The sequence below is a fragment of the Monodelphis domestica genome, chromosome 4 (genome assembly GCF_027887165.1).
Source record: "Monodelphis domestica isolate mMonDom1 chromosome 4, mMonDom1.pri, whole genome shotgun sequence".
Classification (NCBI taxonomy): domain Eukaryota; kingdom Metazoa; phylum Chordata; class Mammalia; order Didelphimorphia; family Didelphidae; genus Monodelphis; species Monodelphis domestica.
In genome coordinates this window covers 374,426,098-374,444,816 of record NC_077230.1, presented here as the reverse complement: position 1 = coordinate 374,444,816, position 18,719 = coordinate 374,426,098, and the positions used below count along the sequence as shown (strand labels likewise).

General features: G+C 39.1%; 1 protein-coding gene across 24 annotated transcripts in view; it reads right to left on the bottom strand.

The window, feature by feature from the left end:
• Positions 1 to 18,719, bottom strand: part of PUM1 (pumilio RNA binding family member 1) — a 162,238-nt gene that overhangs the window by 110,100 nt on the left and 33,419 nt on the right. The gene's annotated exons all lie outside the window — the stretch shown is intronic.

Sequence of the window (18,719 nt, the reverse complement as noted above, 5' to 3'; positions counted from 1 at the left end):
TATATTTGGATCCCCAGAATTTAGGAGAGGGTTTGGCACACAGTAAGCAATAAATGAAGGCTTGATTGATGGACTGCCTGATTAAAATATGTCAAGATTAGGAACAGTTAGGTGGCTCAGTGGATAGGGCAACCGGTCTAGAGATAGGAGGTCCTGACTACTAATGGAGCCTCAGACACTTATTAGCTGTGTGACCCAATTGCATAGCCCTTACCACTCTTCTTCCTTGGAACAGATAGTTGTCGACTCTAAGACATAAGATGAGGGACAGAAAGGTAGCATCTACTTATTACTCCATGTAAAAATGACCAGAAGACAGTGAAAGAACTGGAGGCCATGCCATATGAGAATCAGTTGAAGGGAATAGAGATGCTTTGCCTGGAGAAGAGGGTAACTTGGGCAATAGCTGTTATTTAAGAATCCAAACAGCTATTGTGTGGAAGTGAGATTAGGTTTGGGGGCAGAGAACAGAACTTGGAGGTGGGGGTCATAGCTGAAAAAGAACTGCTTTTGAAAGCCATGTTCTCTTCAGTTCAGGCTCCATGTACAACAGCTGGGTCCATCATGCACTTCATCCCTCTCTTTAAGAATATGATCTTTTGTATTCAGGCTATGTATTCATCTGAATTTATTGGGGAATACGGCATAAGACATTAGTTCAGTTTCTGGCAGATTGCCAATTTTCCCAGAAGTTCTTATGAAATGAAGACTTTCTATCCTAAGGAATTTAAGTTTATCAGACACTAGGGTGCTTCTCGGCAGGTGACAAACAACACATTACAGATTTTTTTTTACTCTATTGACCAGTTACACTGATTTTTTTTCTTCTTATTCCTTCTTTTTTATTAACAAAATTCTGTCATATGGATGACTATCTAGGAAGGGGAAGGATAGGACACAAGGAGAAATGTAGGTGATATAAAAACATGATTCCAATAAAAACTTTTAAAGGGTAAATCTTTTTAACAGCTTCCATGAGGAGAAATCAATGCCTCCCGAGTATAGCCCATTCCAATTTTGGAGATGTAATAGAAAGTTTTTCCACATACTGCATTGAAGTCCACCTCCCTGTAATTTTCACCTCTAGTGCTAACCCACAAGCCGATCCTTCTTCTGGGATCTTTATTCAGCCCCAAAAAGAATGCTTGGGAGGAGGGTAAACAAATGGACACTGGCAACCAGAAGAGCAGAGTAGTTTTCAATAGAAATAAAGGAGGCCACCGAGTTGTTGTAATGGTCTTATCAATGACCTCAACCTTGAGCAGGGAAACAGCAACTTGGGAACACAGATTAGAGCTGTTCCAGTCTAGGCCAGGATACTCCCTTTACAAAGCCTTTTTGACTAACAAATGAGGAAAATGAAGCTCCAAAGCTGCAAGTGATTTATCCAGCATCATCCACATAGCAAATGGTAACTAACGGCCAGATTTCTTGGTTCCTTCAAATCTAATGTTCTTTCCCCCTCTCCCCAGGGCCTCATTCCACAATCAGCATTAATGGAGAACAGTTAAACAAGTACAAGTATCCTTAACTGGCATGCCCCTGTCCTCAGATTTAACCTGGTTAACAGGGTCTTGTTCTTAATAAAAGCTCTCTAAGATCAGTCAGTCCACTTCCCAGTAAGTCCCAGACTTACTCCAAAGTTATCTCTGAATATCAATTCTCTCCCAACAAAAGTTTCTGCTACTGACTGTGGCATCAAGAACAAAGAGGGTTACAGGGTTTAGCAAGAAAAAAAAACCAGACCATGAGTCAAGTGACCTCATTTCTAGTCTCAAATCTCGCACTAACCAGGGGGTGAAACTTTACACAAATCACTTGACTTCTACTTGACTCTGTTTCTTTATCCGTAAAATTATACTATCCCTTCCAGCTACAAAATTCTAAAACTTACTAAGACCAGAGAAAGGCTATATGAGGATGGAAAATAGTAGGAGAAAAGAAAGGAGGAAAGTCTCATTCATCCAGCACTTAATACCTGCAATCTACTATGCGAGCTAAATGCTGAGGAAGTGTATTTAGAATTTTATAAGCAACCGGTTTTGATGAATACAGGATTGAAACCATGCTCTTGAGAAAATTAAAATACATAGTTATGAAGAAATATATTTGCAAAATATAGTGCTGACACTAAGTTAAAAACTAAACATTTGATGGGCAGTTAGGTGGTTCAATAGCTTGAAAGGCAGGCCTGGAGGTGGGAAGATCTGGGTTCAAATATCACCTCAGATAATTCCTAGCTATGTGACCCTGAGCAAGTCACTTAACCCCAATTGTTGGCCCTTATTCTAAGAAAGAAGGTATGGGTTTAAAAAAAAAAAAACACTGAACATCTGAAATTTTAGGATATGTATATTTCACATGCCTTTGCTATTCAGACTAAATGCTATAAAATTGTAATATCCAGACTGAAACTTTAAATCATACAATCTGAGATAAAGGAGATAATGCTTGTCATTAGCGTAGTCAAGTTTTAAAGGCCTTAAAAAGAGGAACTATGGAGAGCAGCTGGGTAGCTCAGTGGATGGAGAGCCAGGTCCTAGGTTCAAATCTGGCCTCAAACATTTCTAGTAGTGTGACCCTGGGCAAGTCACTTGACCCCCATTGCCTAGCCCTTACCACTCTTCTGCCTTGGAGCCAATACACAGTATTGATTCTAAGATGGAAGGTAAGGGTTTAAAAAAAAAAAAGAATGGGAGCTCATAGCTGGGAGGAGAATCGCTCTTGCCTTTCTTTATATCCCACAGAAAGCCCTGTAAAAAGTTGTGTTGGCACCATGGACTCCTACTATGTTAGGGACTAAGATGTCTAGTCCAACACAAATGGGGCAATTGACATCCATAAAACTAATGCCCTTATCATCATTGCTCTTTACTACAACTGAATAAGCAGAGGACATAAGCCACATGAATTTCATATAGAAAGACAAGCCAACTGAGCACAGCTCTCCTCCCTCTCCATCACTAGCATTTTGTGTTGTCACTCCAGGGTCCAGTTCAGTTGGCTCCATTAATGAATCACGGCCAGGAAATTCTCCAACAAGCTTCCTATCTCAGTTATGAGCAGTCCTGGGCAAAGCCACTCATGATTCTCAGCGATTAGAGCAGGATTACCAAATAGATTTCTGTTGACTGATTTACACTGAATCTGGCTCAGAGAAGACAGGAAATATTAATATTTTAAGAATCTTCATAAGGATTTTTCATTGAGCAAATGAGCAAAAAGATCTGAAAAGATAGTTTTCAAAGGAAGAAATCCTAGCAATCAAATAGACATGAGAAAGAAAACACTCCCAATCACTAATGGTGAAATACCAATGACGATAATATGGAGGTGCCACTCCACATCCACCACATGGTCAAAGACAACAAAAAAGGAAGCTGAAACATGTCAAACAGGGTAAGAAAACAGACACAGTGAGGCCACCAACTGGCCCAGCCTTGGGACTGACTGCATGTGCTGGGAATGATGCCCCCAAAGCTGTCTCGGTGTGTGTACCTTCTGAACCAGCAAGCCTAGATCTGGGAGCAAAAGAAAGAGAAAGAGGGCCCATAGGTAGAAAAGCACCCCCTTTTTGTGATGACAAGGAGCTGGAAGCCATGGGGGTCCCCTCCATAAGAAATGACCTGGGATGACTTATGAACTGAGACAAGTGAGCTGCACTAGAATAGACTAAAAAAAAAAAATCACAACTCAAAGAATTTGATCAGCAATGACCACGGTAAATCCCAGAAGGCCAACAAAGGATAAATACTACATACCCCAGGCAGCTAGTTGGCTCAGTGGTTAGAGCCAAACCTGGAAACAGGGAGGTCCCAGGTTCAGCTCAAGAGTTCATACACTTCCTAGACAAGTCATTTAACTTCTATTATGTAGCATTTACCATTCTTCTGCCTTGGAATTGATACTCAGTATCAATTCTAAGACAGAAGACAGGGTCGAAAAAAACACTACATAGCCTAATGACACATCATGGTCAACGTAGAAATCTGTTTTGACTACATATGCTTGATATAAGTTTTATTTCCCCCTTTTTCCTTCTTAAAAAAGAGGATGAGAAGAGAAAATAAATGCTTGTTCAAAGAGCAATTTTGAATTTTACCAAAATTTCATTCTTTCATTCTGTCGCCACTGCACCATGTACCCTCCTCCCTTAGACAAGCAGGCAAACACTGGTCTCCACACAGCTCCATCCAGATCCACCACAAACCGAGCACTAGTGGCATACTAAGGAAGCAGTGGGCCCCAGACCCCAGTGTACTAGGATCTCAGCAGCCCTTAGTGCTCCCAGAATCCCTTATTCTCATGGCCCTTAGTGAGCCTGACAGCATCAGCAACTCTCAGCTCCTAATCCCAATATTTCCCCAGGAATGCAGACAAACCTGTAAGAGTATATATAGATATAGATGTGTGTGTGTGTGTGTGTGTGTGTATGTGTATGTGTGTGTGTAGTGGGGGGAGGGGGAGTATTCTACGAGGATTCTCCCTATCCTGTTTCCTTCCATTCTTTCTCTGTCCCTCAAAGTACCTGCCTTGATACCCATTTTCTTTCTTTTTCAGGTTCTAATCGTTACCTACCTGCTCCCATAAAAACTTTTCTTGTAGCCCAAGAGTTTCTCATCTATCTACCTCTCTTAATTATTACTCTACTCTTCTTTCCTATATACAGAATCTTCAGTACAACCCCCAACAAAAACCCTATTTGCTGTGCTTACAAGAGTTTTGAGAAAGAAGCCTCAATATTTTTATAGTTACCTCCTCTCTGCTGTCCAGTTCTGATCTTAAAAAAAAAAAATCAAGAAATTTGATTTTTGTCACTTCAGCTGAGGTTAATCAGGCCCAAATAAAGTGAGCCATGTGGAATAATCAAGAGGGGCTTAATTCTTAATGAAATCCCATTAATAATGGGAGCTATGTGGGGAGCTGTGATAATCAATTCTAGCCACACACTCAGGACACCACTTCCTAAGAAACTAAATTAAACAGAAGTTTGCCTGGTGATCAGATAACAAAAGTTAATAATTATACTATTTCTGTCGGGCCATGCTGTGTCTTAAAAAAATTACCCTTTGCTGTGAGAACCAAAGGAATGTGTGTTTATATGTGAACACAGTTAGTATTCGCACTCAGAATCAGAGAACCTTCCTTCCTAGTAAAGGTGATGTTTATAACTCACAAGCTCCCTTTTTTCTACATTTCAAAGCTATGTGGAGTCCTAAAACTATGGCCAAGTAATTCCTAGCTAAAAGAAGAACTTAAATTACTTGTTCTGAAGTCTCCATTCCCCCACTGACCTAATTGGCCTTCTACTGGTTCAGCACTGACTTCCCCTATAAATTCTGATATCCATCCCCGTTTATCGCTTATCTCATTCTCCCCAAAAACCCAAACCCACCCACAGTATCCCTCTTCTTCACAGCCAACCTACCAGATAAGAACAACACAAGCCTCCTGATGGAAAAAGGATTCAGAATAGACAGCTAGACGCTAAGCCCTCCATGGCCCATGTGTGGCCCTTGATACCCGTGTACTCCAAAAAAGGAAAAGTTATCTAGCAAAAATGTTACCTCGCCTGTCGTCTTTGGGGTTCCAATTCATCTCAACTTAAGAAAAATAACCGGCAACCCTCAGCCACCATTGACTTAGCAGGTCATCAGTCCAAGGCTGCATGTCGGGGAGCTGGCACATCTGCTGCCCAAATTCCTCATGTTCAAAGTGGAGAGACTCACGGATTTGGCGAGAAACCTTTGGGAAACCTGTGCCTCCCAAGGAGGTCTCATGTTTGCTCCAACCAAGACTTGGTGCCACTTACAGAGTGAACATAATGCAAAAACGTTCCGCCATCTGCCCTGCCAACTTGACTGGGTCATGTCAAAAGGTCATCAAATTGAAGAAATCTCCTTAATATGAGCAAACTGACCCTTTTGAGACGTGCTACTGGTAAGCAAGTGGGCTGTTTCAGTATTTAGAGCCATAAAGTCACTACAATCCTCCCCTGCACAAAATGACCACACAGACCAGGGATGTGAATGAAGGATCTGCCATGCACTATTCAAAATGATTCATTGGGGAATAAGTACTCAAAAAGAATCATGGAGAAACCTGCCAAGACAAGTCACCAAAATACAATTCTATACTAGGCTAAGAATCAAGAGAGAAAGAAAATGAAAGCGCTGCCATTCTAAAGAAGAATATGGTGGTTGATGAGAAGAGGAAGAAGCTTTTAGGTAAGTGGAAACAAGTAAGTTTTGGGCAGAAGAAATCGACATAAAAAACAAGTCCAGAAGCAAAGAAACCTGTGCACAGCAGTCCAAAAGAAAATTTCTGGGGAAAAGAACCCTGGCAATTGAGAAGAGACCTTCAGTAAGTCCATTTATCCACAGGGCTACATTATTATGGTGAATTTCTAAAGAATAAATATTCTATGTGGGTTGGGGGGGAGGGGGAAGAAGCACCAAGCTAAGCTACAAGAATAGGCCAATGTTCAACAATGAATTTTACAAAACTAAACACTTACACCCAGGCTATCCAAAGTAAAATTTTTAAAAAGCTAGGATAGAGCATAGGCTGAATAATTTGTATAGAAAATTCTGGTATTGAATGTTTCAACAGTGAATTGGCAACCCCTAAAGCCAATAATGTTACATTCAAAAGACATGTGCTACTTTTCTCTCATGTATAAATAACATACACATAATCTTACTGAAAATGTGTGAGGACAGTAAGAAGGCTTTCTCATATAACTGTCTATAAAACAAGTGACTAAAAAGTTTTGAAATAAACTAGATTTCATCATGTTTATTGTTACCTCCAAAAGAACCACTTGATTTAATAGTGTAACACAGCCTTAAAGGTGGCGCCCATTAGTCTGGGCCAGGATAGGCCCCCACAATGATGAAATCATAAAACTGGCATTAAGTGTTAAAAGAAACATAGAGAAACTAGTAGGAAGAAAGCAACACCAAAAGAACAAATACACTACAACCACAACAGTGTAAATAAAGTCAACATAGATAGGAAAGGGGCCTCTGGTCAATGTTACACTATTGTCCAAGTTCAAGAACACTTTGGTTCTGTTAACAATCCACAAATTTTTTCAGGGAATGGGGGTGGAGGGTATTATTTAGGTGTTTTTTGGAAGATTTTACAAAAAAGTGTCCCCTTTTTCTAAACCCTTACCTTGTCTTAGAATAAATACTCTGTATTGATCTCAAGGCAGAAGAGTGGTGAGGGCTAGGCAATGGGGGTCAAGTGACTTCCCCAGGATCGCACAGCTGGGAAGTGTCTGGGGTCACATTTGAACCTAGGACTCGGCTCTCTATCCACTGAGCTATCCAGCTGCCTTCTGTCCCCTTTTTTTAAAGTGCTCCCATATATATGTTAAGGCAGGACAAGTAGGTGGCATAGTGTATAAAGTGCTGGGCCTGAGGTCAGTTAAAATCCTGTTCCTCAGTGCAAATCCAGCCTCAGACGCTTACTAGATGCATGGCCTTTGGTAAGTCCTTTAACCATGTTTGCCTCAGTTTCCTTACCTGTCAAATGAGCTAGAGAAGGAAATGGCAAACCACTCCAGTATATTTCCCAAGAAAACTCCAAATGAAGTCAGAAAGGGTCAGACACAACTGAAAACATGTTAAGATATTAAAGATTCTCTGAAAAAGACAACCAGAAATAACTAGATTCAGTGACTTCTGATTCAATATATTCAATGTATTCAATATAGGCATACAACAAGGAAAAAGCATTTGCCACTCTCATGGCATCCTGCCCACAGTCCACATGGAAAAGAATATTCCTAAAGATGCAACTATTCAGATTAGATACTGCCTTGATTGCATCAAAACTGAACAGCCTTCTCAATGAGATACATATTCATACAAAAGATCAGGAAAAAACTTCACAGATACACCAGACGGATGAAAAGGGCCCACTGGACAGATGACAGAATATTATACATGGATACTAGGTGTGTATGCATGCATGTATGTGTAGGTGAATCAGAACATGAATGGCTTAAATCAGTATAGATTTATCTTGTCAGGGCAGTGCAGATGGACAATGAACTGATTCTAGAATTTAATCCAGGAGCTAACAAGAGTGGAATGTACTTCAAAAGCTGTGCAGCATTTTTCAACAACCCTCAACTTCTCCCTCACATATACCAAAAAAAAAAAATGCAATTTATTACCAATGACAAGATATGAATCAACGAGTCTGAAAAAGGATAAATGCTCAAACACTGCAAACTGTCAAAGACCTCCAAAAGGGGAAGTTATTGATAGAAAAAGAGCAAAATATCAGGCATACCTTCTTCCACACTGTTGGTAGAGCTGTGAACCTATTAACAAAAAGGGACCAAAACATTTGTACTTAAATGTCCTAGTGATGATCCCAATTCTGTGTGTGTGTGTGTGTGTGTGTGTGTGCGCGCTGAAGTGATCAAAGACACACTCACAAGAGAAAATTTTGAAATAACAAAAAACTATTGAAGTGATTATCAATTGACTGGGAAGAGTATTTTTAGGAAGTGTTATATAAATGTAATGGACTATTTCTGAGTTGTAAAAACCCAATTGATAATACAATCACAAACAATATAAATGAAAAATTATTTAAAAGATAATAGAAGAAACCATTTTAAGAAGTTCAGGCAGAAAAAAGGAAAGGGGCAGCAGGAGGAAAGCAAGAACATAGGCAAGGTAACAGAGACAGTCATGGAACTGCAGGATTTGTTAATTTGAGGATTCTTCAACTCACCTATAACAAAATCCAGAAAACAATTGGAAGATGCCTTTCGGAATATCCAATATCCACTGTAAGATTTCCATTAAGGGGGAAATCTGTTAACTCCCACAACAGTCCATTTCACTTTTGATGGCTCTAATGTCAAAATCTTTTCCTCATGTAAAGCCTAAATTTGTCTCACCATAAAAATCATTCCACTGCCACAATTTTTTTTTAAATACTAAGAGGGAAGGGGCTAAAAATACCCCTACAGATACTTTCTCCATTACAATATTCCTCATCAAAAAGAAAAGCATACGGGGAAGGGGGGAGCAGCTGGATAGCTCAGTGGATTGAGAGTCAGGCCTAGAGACAGGACTAGTTTCAAATCTGGCCTCAGACAGTTCCCAGCTGTGTGACCCTGAGTAAGTCACTTAACCCCCATTGCCTAGCCCTTACCATTCTTCGGCCTTGAAACCAATACACAGTATTGATTCCAAGACCAAAAGTGAGGGAGGGAGATTAAGAGAAGGGGGGGGGAGAGGGGGGAAGAGAGAGGGAAGAGTGAAGAGAGAAGAGGGAAGAAGGAAGAGGGAAGAGGGAAGAGGGAAGAGGGAAGAGGGAAGAGGGAAGAGGGAAGAGGGAAGAGGGAAGAGGGAAGAGGGAAGAGGGAAGAGGGAAGAGGGAAGAGGGAAGAGGGAAGAGGGAAGAGGGAAGAGGGAAGAGGGAAGAGGGAAGAGGGAAGAGGAAAAGAAAAGAAAAGAAAAGAAAAGAAAAGAAAAGAAAAGAAAAGAAAAGAAAAGAAAAGAAAAGAAAAGAAAAGAAAAGAAAAGAAAAGAAAAGAAAAGAAAAGAAAAGAAAAGCATAGGTTCTAGATTACAAGTAAGAATCTGGTTTTTTAAAATCTCTCAATGAAGTCAGAAAGAAAAAGTACAATACATGACAAAATATTTATAACAGCAATTTTTGCAATAGCAAAAAAAAAAAGAAAATAAAGTAAATGTACATTATTTGAAGCATTTTGAAAGAAATTAAGGCATGTGAATGTGATAGAATATTACCACACTAAGAAACAAGTATTAAAAAAACTGGTGCAAAGGGAAGTAAAACCAGGAAAACAATATATACAATTACTACAACAATGTCAATGGAAAAATAAGGGAAAAAATTCAAACAATGTAGTGTTGTCACAATAACCAATTTATTTCATCAGAAGAGATAATTAGCCTGTGCCACCTGTCCTTTCCAGAGATAAAAGGAACTGGGGATATAGAACACTGCATCCAACTTGATTTGTGTCTTAAGTAGTTTTGCTGAACTTTACTTTTCACTTCTTTATTCCTTTTTTATAACAAAACAATTTAAAAACAAGATAGGAATAATATTTTTTACAACTAAAGAATAATCTCATTCTACCCCAGTCTAGAGGGATAAGAAAGTGAACAGTAAAAGCCAAAATATTTTGTACTCACCAGAGAAATGAACCACAGAAGAAATTTATGACCATTAAAGTACCCTAAAAGACTGAAGAATGAAAAATGGAGATACTGGGGTCAACTAGCTTAGAAGAAATGGAGTTAAGTTAGAAATGGGCATAGTTAGAAATAGAGAATGTGAACCTGTCATCAATTAAGTTGATTTGGCTTATGGACTCTTGCCCAACTCCAGTTTAGAGTACCAGGAGAGCTATTCCTACAAAATGGCCAAGGCTCTGAACAAAGCCATTGCAGGAGTGCTGGGGCAGGCAGTTTACCTGAACTATCCTGCCTGTGAATCCCCCACCCCCTTGTCCTTTCCCCACTATGTCTTGCCAACCACCAACCAATCTCTCTCTCCAGGATGCTGAACACCATGGAAGGCAGGCCAGCAACCAGGGGCCTTAGCAAAATGATGTTAACTAATCAACAGAGCCATCTATCAATATCAACTAGTTATTTATCTATATTGGTCAATCAACTAGATGGAATCAACGTGACAAAAGCAGTAGCTACTCCAAACTTTCACTTGTTTCCTCAAATCCTCCACAGAGAGTAAGCAGACTGGGCTAAAAAATGAATGAAATTAATGAATGACCTTCCTCTACAGTCAACTGTTAGATGATGCAAATTTTCTTCTCCTTGGCTCCAGGCTGAGAAAGAACTGGCCAACATCCTTAAAAACAATGCAGCCCTTTCTCTTTTCTTCAATTAGCAAAAGGCAGCCTTCTCTCATTCCCATTCCAAAACAAAACAAAACACTAAAAATGACACCCCTATTGGAAACAGGGATCATGAAGCAAAACAAATGTCTACATCCATCAAGGGGGGGTGGGGGGATCTCTTATTCTGCACTCCAGTCTTTCACTACTTCTGGATTATCAGGAAGTGGGCAGCCTGCTTCATCATTAGTCCTCTCTACTCTCAGAGCTCTTAAGTCTTTCACAATTGTCTGTCTTAACAGTAGTATTGTGGGAAAAGATGACTACTGCCTCAACTAGGAAATCTCCGAAGGGACGAGGGTCTTGTGCACAAATGCTTACTGCAGATCCAAGACCAGGAAGAGGCTCTGGCTAGTGCACTGTCAGCATAACCACTGCCAGTGACTACAAAGCTCCAGCCCACGTGTTCATTGTTCCACTGGCTAATTATGAGCTGTTGTTAGTTCCTGTCCATCCTGAAGACCCCACTCCTCTTTTGGGGAAGGGCTAGTAATAATCATTAAATCCCGCAACCACCTTTATCATCTGAAGGGAACTAGCAGGCACAATCCAAACACGTATGAGCGCCAGTGTACACAGAATCAGGGATACCCCACCCCTGAAGCAGTCTGGTGAAGCTTGTGGACCACTTCTCAGAGTAGATTTCGTAAATGCATTAACCAGAGGAAACCAATTGTGCTAAGTTAACAAATAATGTTTCTGAACAAGTTCACAGACCCCAGTTGTGACCAAGACAAAAGAAACCAACCACACTAAAAGAAAAAGACCCCAGGACTTGAAAATGTGAAGTATATTTTCTTTCTTTTTTTTTTTTTAGGCAATAGGGGTTAAGTGACTTGCTCAAGATCACATAGCTAGGAAGTGTCTGAGGTCAAATTTGAACCCAGTACCTCCCATCTCTAGGTCTGGCTCTCAATCCACTGAGCAACCCAGCTGCCTGGAAGTTATTTTCAAAGCCAGTTCATGTTCATTGTAACAAACACATAGCTCCACTTTCCTTGTTCTGTCACCTGTGCTATCCTTTATTGTTTATTTGCCTTTGAAATTATTATATGATACTGTTGACCACTGATGATGGGGGGGGGGGGGGGGGGGGCAGGCAGGGACAGACAACTTTTTTCTAAGATTAAACATTCATCTCTACAAGAATGAATTCTGGGGCAGCTAGATGGGTTAACAGCTAGAAGTCTGGAGTCAGGAGGACCCGAGTTCAAATGTGAGCTCAGACACTTCTAGCTGTGTAACCATGAATAAGTGAGATATGTTATTTAATTCCATTTGCATAGCCCTTGCCCCACCTGTCTTAGAATTGATACTAAGAGAGAAGATAAGAGCTTTAAAAAAAATTCTTAAATTCTAAGTAAGCAGTATTATTTCAGTCTTCAATGGTTCCACCTTTCTTTGTAACCTAATTCCCAAACAAGAATGAATTTAAGTTCCTTGAGGAGCAGGGATAACATCTTATTTTACCCTGTCTTTGTCAACCCACAGGGTCTAGTGAGAGCTTGAAAACAGCAAGCACTAAAATAAATCTGATCAATGGATGAATAATGGACAATAACCCTTTATTATATAATGGATGGCTACTATAAACAATAAAGAACTAAACTAAAATGACTGTTTACTTGCAAAGAGAAATTTACTTAAATTTGGCCAAAAGATATTTGAGAAAGAGGAAAGAGTAGTCCAACTTCTCTTACTAACATGTTGACATCCAAACTATAAAGTCACCTGAGAGGCACACAGGCTCAAAATATATATGGGGGAAAGGGAGAGAGACAAGAACAAGAAAAGTCTTAAATATGAAAAGCCTAAGAAATCTGTCTATATATTTGATCTCTACACTCCAAGTTCAAGAAATTCGGTCCAAAGACAGCAGATTTTAGACACTTGAGCATGGGAAACCATGTTTTCCAAAAAAGAAGAACAAAGCTCAGATGTCCAGTTTTTGTAGTGACAGAGCTGGAATCTATAGGAATGCTCGTGAATTGGACAATAGGTAATACTGGTGTGCTGTAAGAAGTGATTAAAGAGACAACTATCAAAGATATCTGGAAAACTTAACGTGAACTGATGCAGAGTGAAGTGAACAGAACTTAACAAGTTATACTGTAAAAACATTATTTTTTTAAAAAACAATTTTGGAAGATCCACCAATTCTGACCAACATAAAAATCAACTATGAGTGCAAAGAACTGATAGTAAAGAATGCCATCTACACAGTCTGACAGAGAAAGAGTCCGAATCAAAAGAATGAGTCATCTTGGGACATGATCAGTGTGGAGATTTCTAATGTTTTGCTTGGCTGCATAACTGTTACAAAGGTTTTGTTTTTATTTCTCTCTCCACCCCCCTGGAGAATGGCAAGGAGACACTTCATTCCTCAATGACCATCCCCTCTTATTTCCAAAACTAACTCTAATTTGTATCATAACCTGTTCTTTTATCTTAGGATCTTATTTCTCCAAGAAGACTATAAAGAACCCATTTTGAATTTCTTCAGTAACCTCTCTATCTCCAAAAGCAAAGAGCCCTCAAGACATGCTGGTTTATTCACTGATTGATAGAACTACAGAAATACCCCCAACATGGCACTAGAAGAAAGGCAGAAATGACTATAAGACTTAGATTACTGCAACTTGCTTTTAAAAATATATGTAAAAAGGTTATCATCATACTATAAATGGCACTTTTAAAAAGCCTTCTAGTTTCTAGCTACTCTGGGGGGGAGGGAGGGGGCCAGGGGGAAGGTGGGGTAGACACATATTACGTTGCTTTCTAGCTCCACAGAACACACTAAGCTACACAAGAAATTCTGCATCTTTTTGGTTATTTTAAAAAAAAATTAGCTGTCTCAAAAAATAAGGTTAAATTTAGGTTTATTGTTTCCTTAGCAACTAAATGAAATTACAGGTTCCTGGGATTTCATGCTAAAATAATCTAATCTAACACTATAATTTTACAGATGCTGAAACTGGGGTTCTGAGTGGCTGTTAAGCGATTTGGTCATCAGTCACACTGATCTTTGATAGAGCAAAGACTTGGACTCAACGGTTTTGACTACAAAGTCAAGGGTCTTTCAACTAAAACACTTTAAAATAACCACACAAACACCTGGCAGAGCCTAAGAAAACTAATGAACTCCCATCTACCTCATTCCTTTCCCTTCTGTTCCTTTAGTAAGTGCTTGAAACAATCAAGGTTTATGGGAACATGATGAATATTATGAAACTGAAGGAAAAAGACTAAGTTCAATTGGACTATTTATTGCCAGTATTTCTCCTAAAGCCAGTAGATGAAGAAACTGCTTCAGGATGTAGGTGAACTGACCAGGAAGACCACAAGCATCACACAATTGCACCGGTTTCTGGGCTATCAATCACTTGTGCTGATTTTTCTTTTACTCTCTTAAAAAATACTATTTTAGGATGAAACTAGATGGGGCTCAGTAGGTTAAAAGCCAGGCCTAGAGATGGGAGGTTCTAGGTTCAAATCTGACCTCAGATACTTCCCAGCTGTGTTACCCTGGGCAAGTCACTTGACCTCAATTGTCTAGCCCTTACCAATCTTGTACCTTAGAACCCATACACAGTATTGATTCTAAGATGGAAGAAAAGGGTTTAAAATATATATACTATTTTGTCACATAGGATAGCAAAGGGATTACTATGGTGAAATAAGAAACAAGATATCAAACTTTTTGTTAAGCAACTGGCTTTATCAAGCTCTCTAGAAAATTTTTAAATGACTGTCTTTCTTTCAAACTTCAGTGTTAAGGCTAAAACAGTAACTAAAATTAGTATATACAAAAAGGTGGTCAAAGACACAGATAATGAAAGTACCTAAACGGAGGCAGTACCAATCTGATTTAGATTTGTCTCATTATAAGTACTTATAAATGTACATTTAATTTGTATTGTGATTATTTAAAATTCATAAAGTATCTTTTTTAAACCTTCATCTTCTGTCTTAGAATCAAAACTGTGTATTGGTTCTAAGACAGAACGGAGGTAAGAGCTAGGGAAAGATTAAATGACTTGCCCAGGCCACACAACTAGGAAGTATCTAAGGTCACATTTGAACCCAAGACCTTCTATCTCTAAAGTCTGACTCTTAAATCACTAAGCCACCTAACTGCCCCCCATGTGTTTATTTTAAGTGAAATATAAATAGGATAGGACACTGATGGAGAACCTTTAAAGGGAGTGCCAGGCCCGCCCCCACCCCCCATACCAAGTCCCAAAACAGATTGTTGCCCTGCCCCCCTTATCCCTCAGAGGGGTAACCCTAACCCTAACTCATTGGGCTGCTGGGTGGAGAGGTGAGGGAAGTGAAAAATGTCCTCAGGCACAGTGGAGAGGGGAGATGGGAGCCCTAATTTTCTAGCAATGAACTGGGGTGGGTGCCATCTTTGCAATAGATTTGCCATCACTCAGACAGGGAATGGGAACAGGCTTTATCCAGTGGACTTATCGGCAAGTCAGAAAGGTCCCAAAATATCTTTTGAGCTGGTCACACCTTTGTTCTAATATCCTACTATTCAAAGTTGGTGTGACAATGAGGAAAATCACTAATAATATTTTAAAACTTCTTTGGTCTTAGAATTGATACTAAAGTATCAGTTCCAAATATCAATGGAGGTGAAATGACTTACTCAAAGTCACATGGCTAGGAAGTGTCTGAGGCCAGATTTAAACCCAGGACCTCCCACCTCTAGACCTGGCTCTCTATCCACTGAGTAACCCAGCTGCACCTGCTAGTGTGGGTATCAATAACTGATTGCAAGCTTCAGCAGCCTCAGAGCTTTGTGATACTGAGAACATAGTATATAGTCTAAAAAACACATAAATCTATAGAAGAAAGAAAAGAATGCTTCTGAAAAAAATCTTGATTTTTACTTCCCTTGAAAATAAAACCCAAAATATGCATAAATAACACATTTGATCATAGCACGGTGTAAAAAAACTTTCCAAATTCAAGTACTTAAATGGATTTTTCTGATCTCATCAATAAGGCTGCTCATCTGTTCTCCCATGAACTCCACACCAATGTGCTAGGAGATTGTGTAGGCTAAAAGTGAGCACCCCCACCTACTCAAATTAAAAACAAACAAACCTGGAGTCAGAAAGGAAGAGTAGAAGAAACAAGAGTTTATTTCTTCTTTCTCATGAGAAAGGGCACCCCACCTAAGTAAGGCAGAAATGCCCATGTATGGGCACAGAAACAATCATTATATAGGCTCCTAACCAGAGGCCTCCCTCTTCCACTGTCTGACTCTCATTATATCTCCCCCCTCAGCCCCCCACCCCCCACTTACAATCTAGGTGTGAAGTCTACACAGATAGCAAGATACATAGTATGAGCTCATTCCGTGGGAGTTAAGTGTCAGCCTAAATGTTCATGGGTAAGAAGTGATAAGGAGGCAATAAGACTTCTGCCTCAAACTGTATCGGGATGTCCTTGGATAAAGGGGTCTCTCATCCTCCCAACTAAACAAATATTCAAGAAGTCCTTGAAACTCAAGCAGACTGGCTTACACATTCCGTTCTTAATTGGAGTGTAAGCTGGAAGCTTTACCTTGAGAATCTGTGTGATTCTCACTTATTTCATTCAAGTTCTCCTAAGATCAAGAAAATGCCACTGAAACAGTCAGGCTAACTCTCATCTCCTACCACAATGACCTCAATCAAGTAATCCCTCATGGCAGCTCTTCATTCAGTCCCTCAAAGAACTTCATCATTAGTTATGACTTACAGCATGCTCATAACTATCAGTTGTCTCTGTGCAATATTCATTTTCAACTCTTCAGAGATTGTAGTGGCAGAGAGGCGTCGGGCTAAAACACGCGAGTAAGATGGGAATTGTGTTTTGCTTAACTACATTTATTTGTTACAAAGATTTTGATTTTCTTTTTAGGATTAGAATTTCTTTTTAGAATTTAGAATAATTTTAGAAGAGGGAAGATAGAAAAGACAAAAAGATTTATAGATTTTTAAATAAAATTTAAAAATTTATAGTAGGTTTTCTGCATAACTGACAAAACTAACAAAGGGTCCAAGAGAAAAGATGAAACATAACACCCATACAAACAGAAATATGCAAAATTAGACATGAATATTCCATGAAACAGAATACTTTCTATAACGTCTAACAGAAAGGTTTGTGCTCACCTTTTTTTTTTTCTGTGTCACAAGACAAGTTCAAATGGAAGGGTAAAATGGAAGGGATGGTGTAAAAACCATCATCAGTAAAATATGCATTTTAAGTGTATAGTAGATAATAAGTGAACTTTTCTTCCCAAACAAGTAACCTCTTGGTGCTTTAACTGGAGGAAATAAATCATCACTCCTTACACACACATATACACACAAATGTGTGAAAGTTTCACAAGTGAAAAAGTAACTAATTACTGATTTTTCATTCAGATAAAATTTTCCTTAGCTCTTCTATTAAAATATATCTTTGTATTTCCTCAAGTCACATTATAAACAATGCATTAACTACCTATGTTCAAGAAAAATAAAGATAAAACTTTGCACAATCCCTGCCCTCAAGGGGCATGTGGCATACATAAAAATAAGTACGCAACAGAGGAGGAGAGTGTACTGCAAACAGAAGGAAAGTGGAGGTAAGTACACACTAGAAATGAAGGAAGTTGCCAGGAACATGCAGCCCTGAAAAGAGCTTTAAAAAAGGGAAAGGATTTCAATCCAGGAGCCTGGAGAAGGGAGTGAGTGCACTAATAGTGTGCAAAATGGCTTATTCAAATCCACAAAGGCAGGAGATGGTAGTAAGAGGTAAAACAGAGCTAATAGTCATTTGGAATAGAAAGAGGTGTAAGTGTTAGTAGAACTATAAACTGGGACAACTCTTCTAGGAAAGTCTAGAAAAGTGTCTAAACAGTTCATTCACTAAACATGCATTAAGCACCTAATATAAATATGGCAGGTACTGTGCTAAAGGAGAAGACAACACCTAAGTAGAAGCTGGAAGGGAGGACAAAGAAGATGATGATGGTCTAATCCACAGAGTACAGCTGATTGGAAATGTCAAGAGTTTCTGGGAGGATTTTTTGCTTGCTGTCAAAACAGACAGGAAGAGGATACTGAAAGTTTTAAAATGAAATTACTCTGCACCTACTATGTACCAGGCACAGGTAGCTAAAGTGGTTCAGTGGATAGTGCTGGGCCTAGAATTAGAAGACTTCAAATTTGGCTTCAGACATTTACTAGCTATATGACTCTGGATAAGTCACTTAATCCTTCTGCCTCAGTTTCCTTCTCTGTAAAATGAGCTGTAGAAGGAAATGGCAAAACTTTCCAGTTTCCTTGCCAAGTAAACCCCAAATGAGGTCACGAAGAGTCAGACAACTGAAAACAACTGAATATTAAAATTTTCAGGAACTTTGTTATTTAGGAGGGTTTTTACCTCTTGTGCCAAGCTATTAATTATCTTTCCAATTTTTTCTTCAATAGAACTCATTTCTTTTTCAGTTTTCCACTCAAGCACTATCATTTCTTTGACAAAAACTTTTTAAAATAAACCTTGCTTCATCTTTTCCAGAAATTTTAGTTGAATTTGTGCCCAAGTTGTTTTATTTGAGGTTTTGCTTGCAGATGTTTTGGAGTCATCCTCTCCTGGTTTGTGTCTTGAGCATTCTTTCATTATGTTAGATTTAAATTAATACCCAGTAACTCCAAGTATTGTATTTTATAAAGTTTCTTAATAATCACTTAGTGTAGAAGAAATAAAACAAAAGTAAAAGCCTGAGTAAAACCACATGAGTAAAATTCTCCTG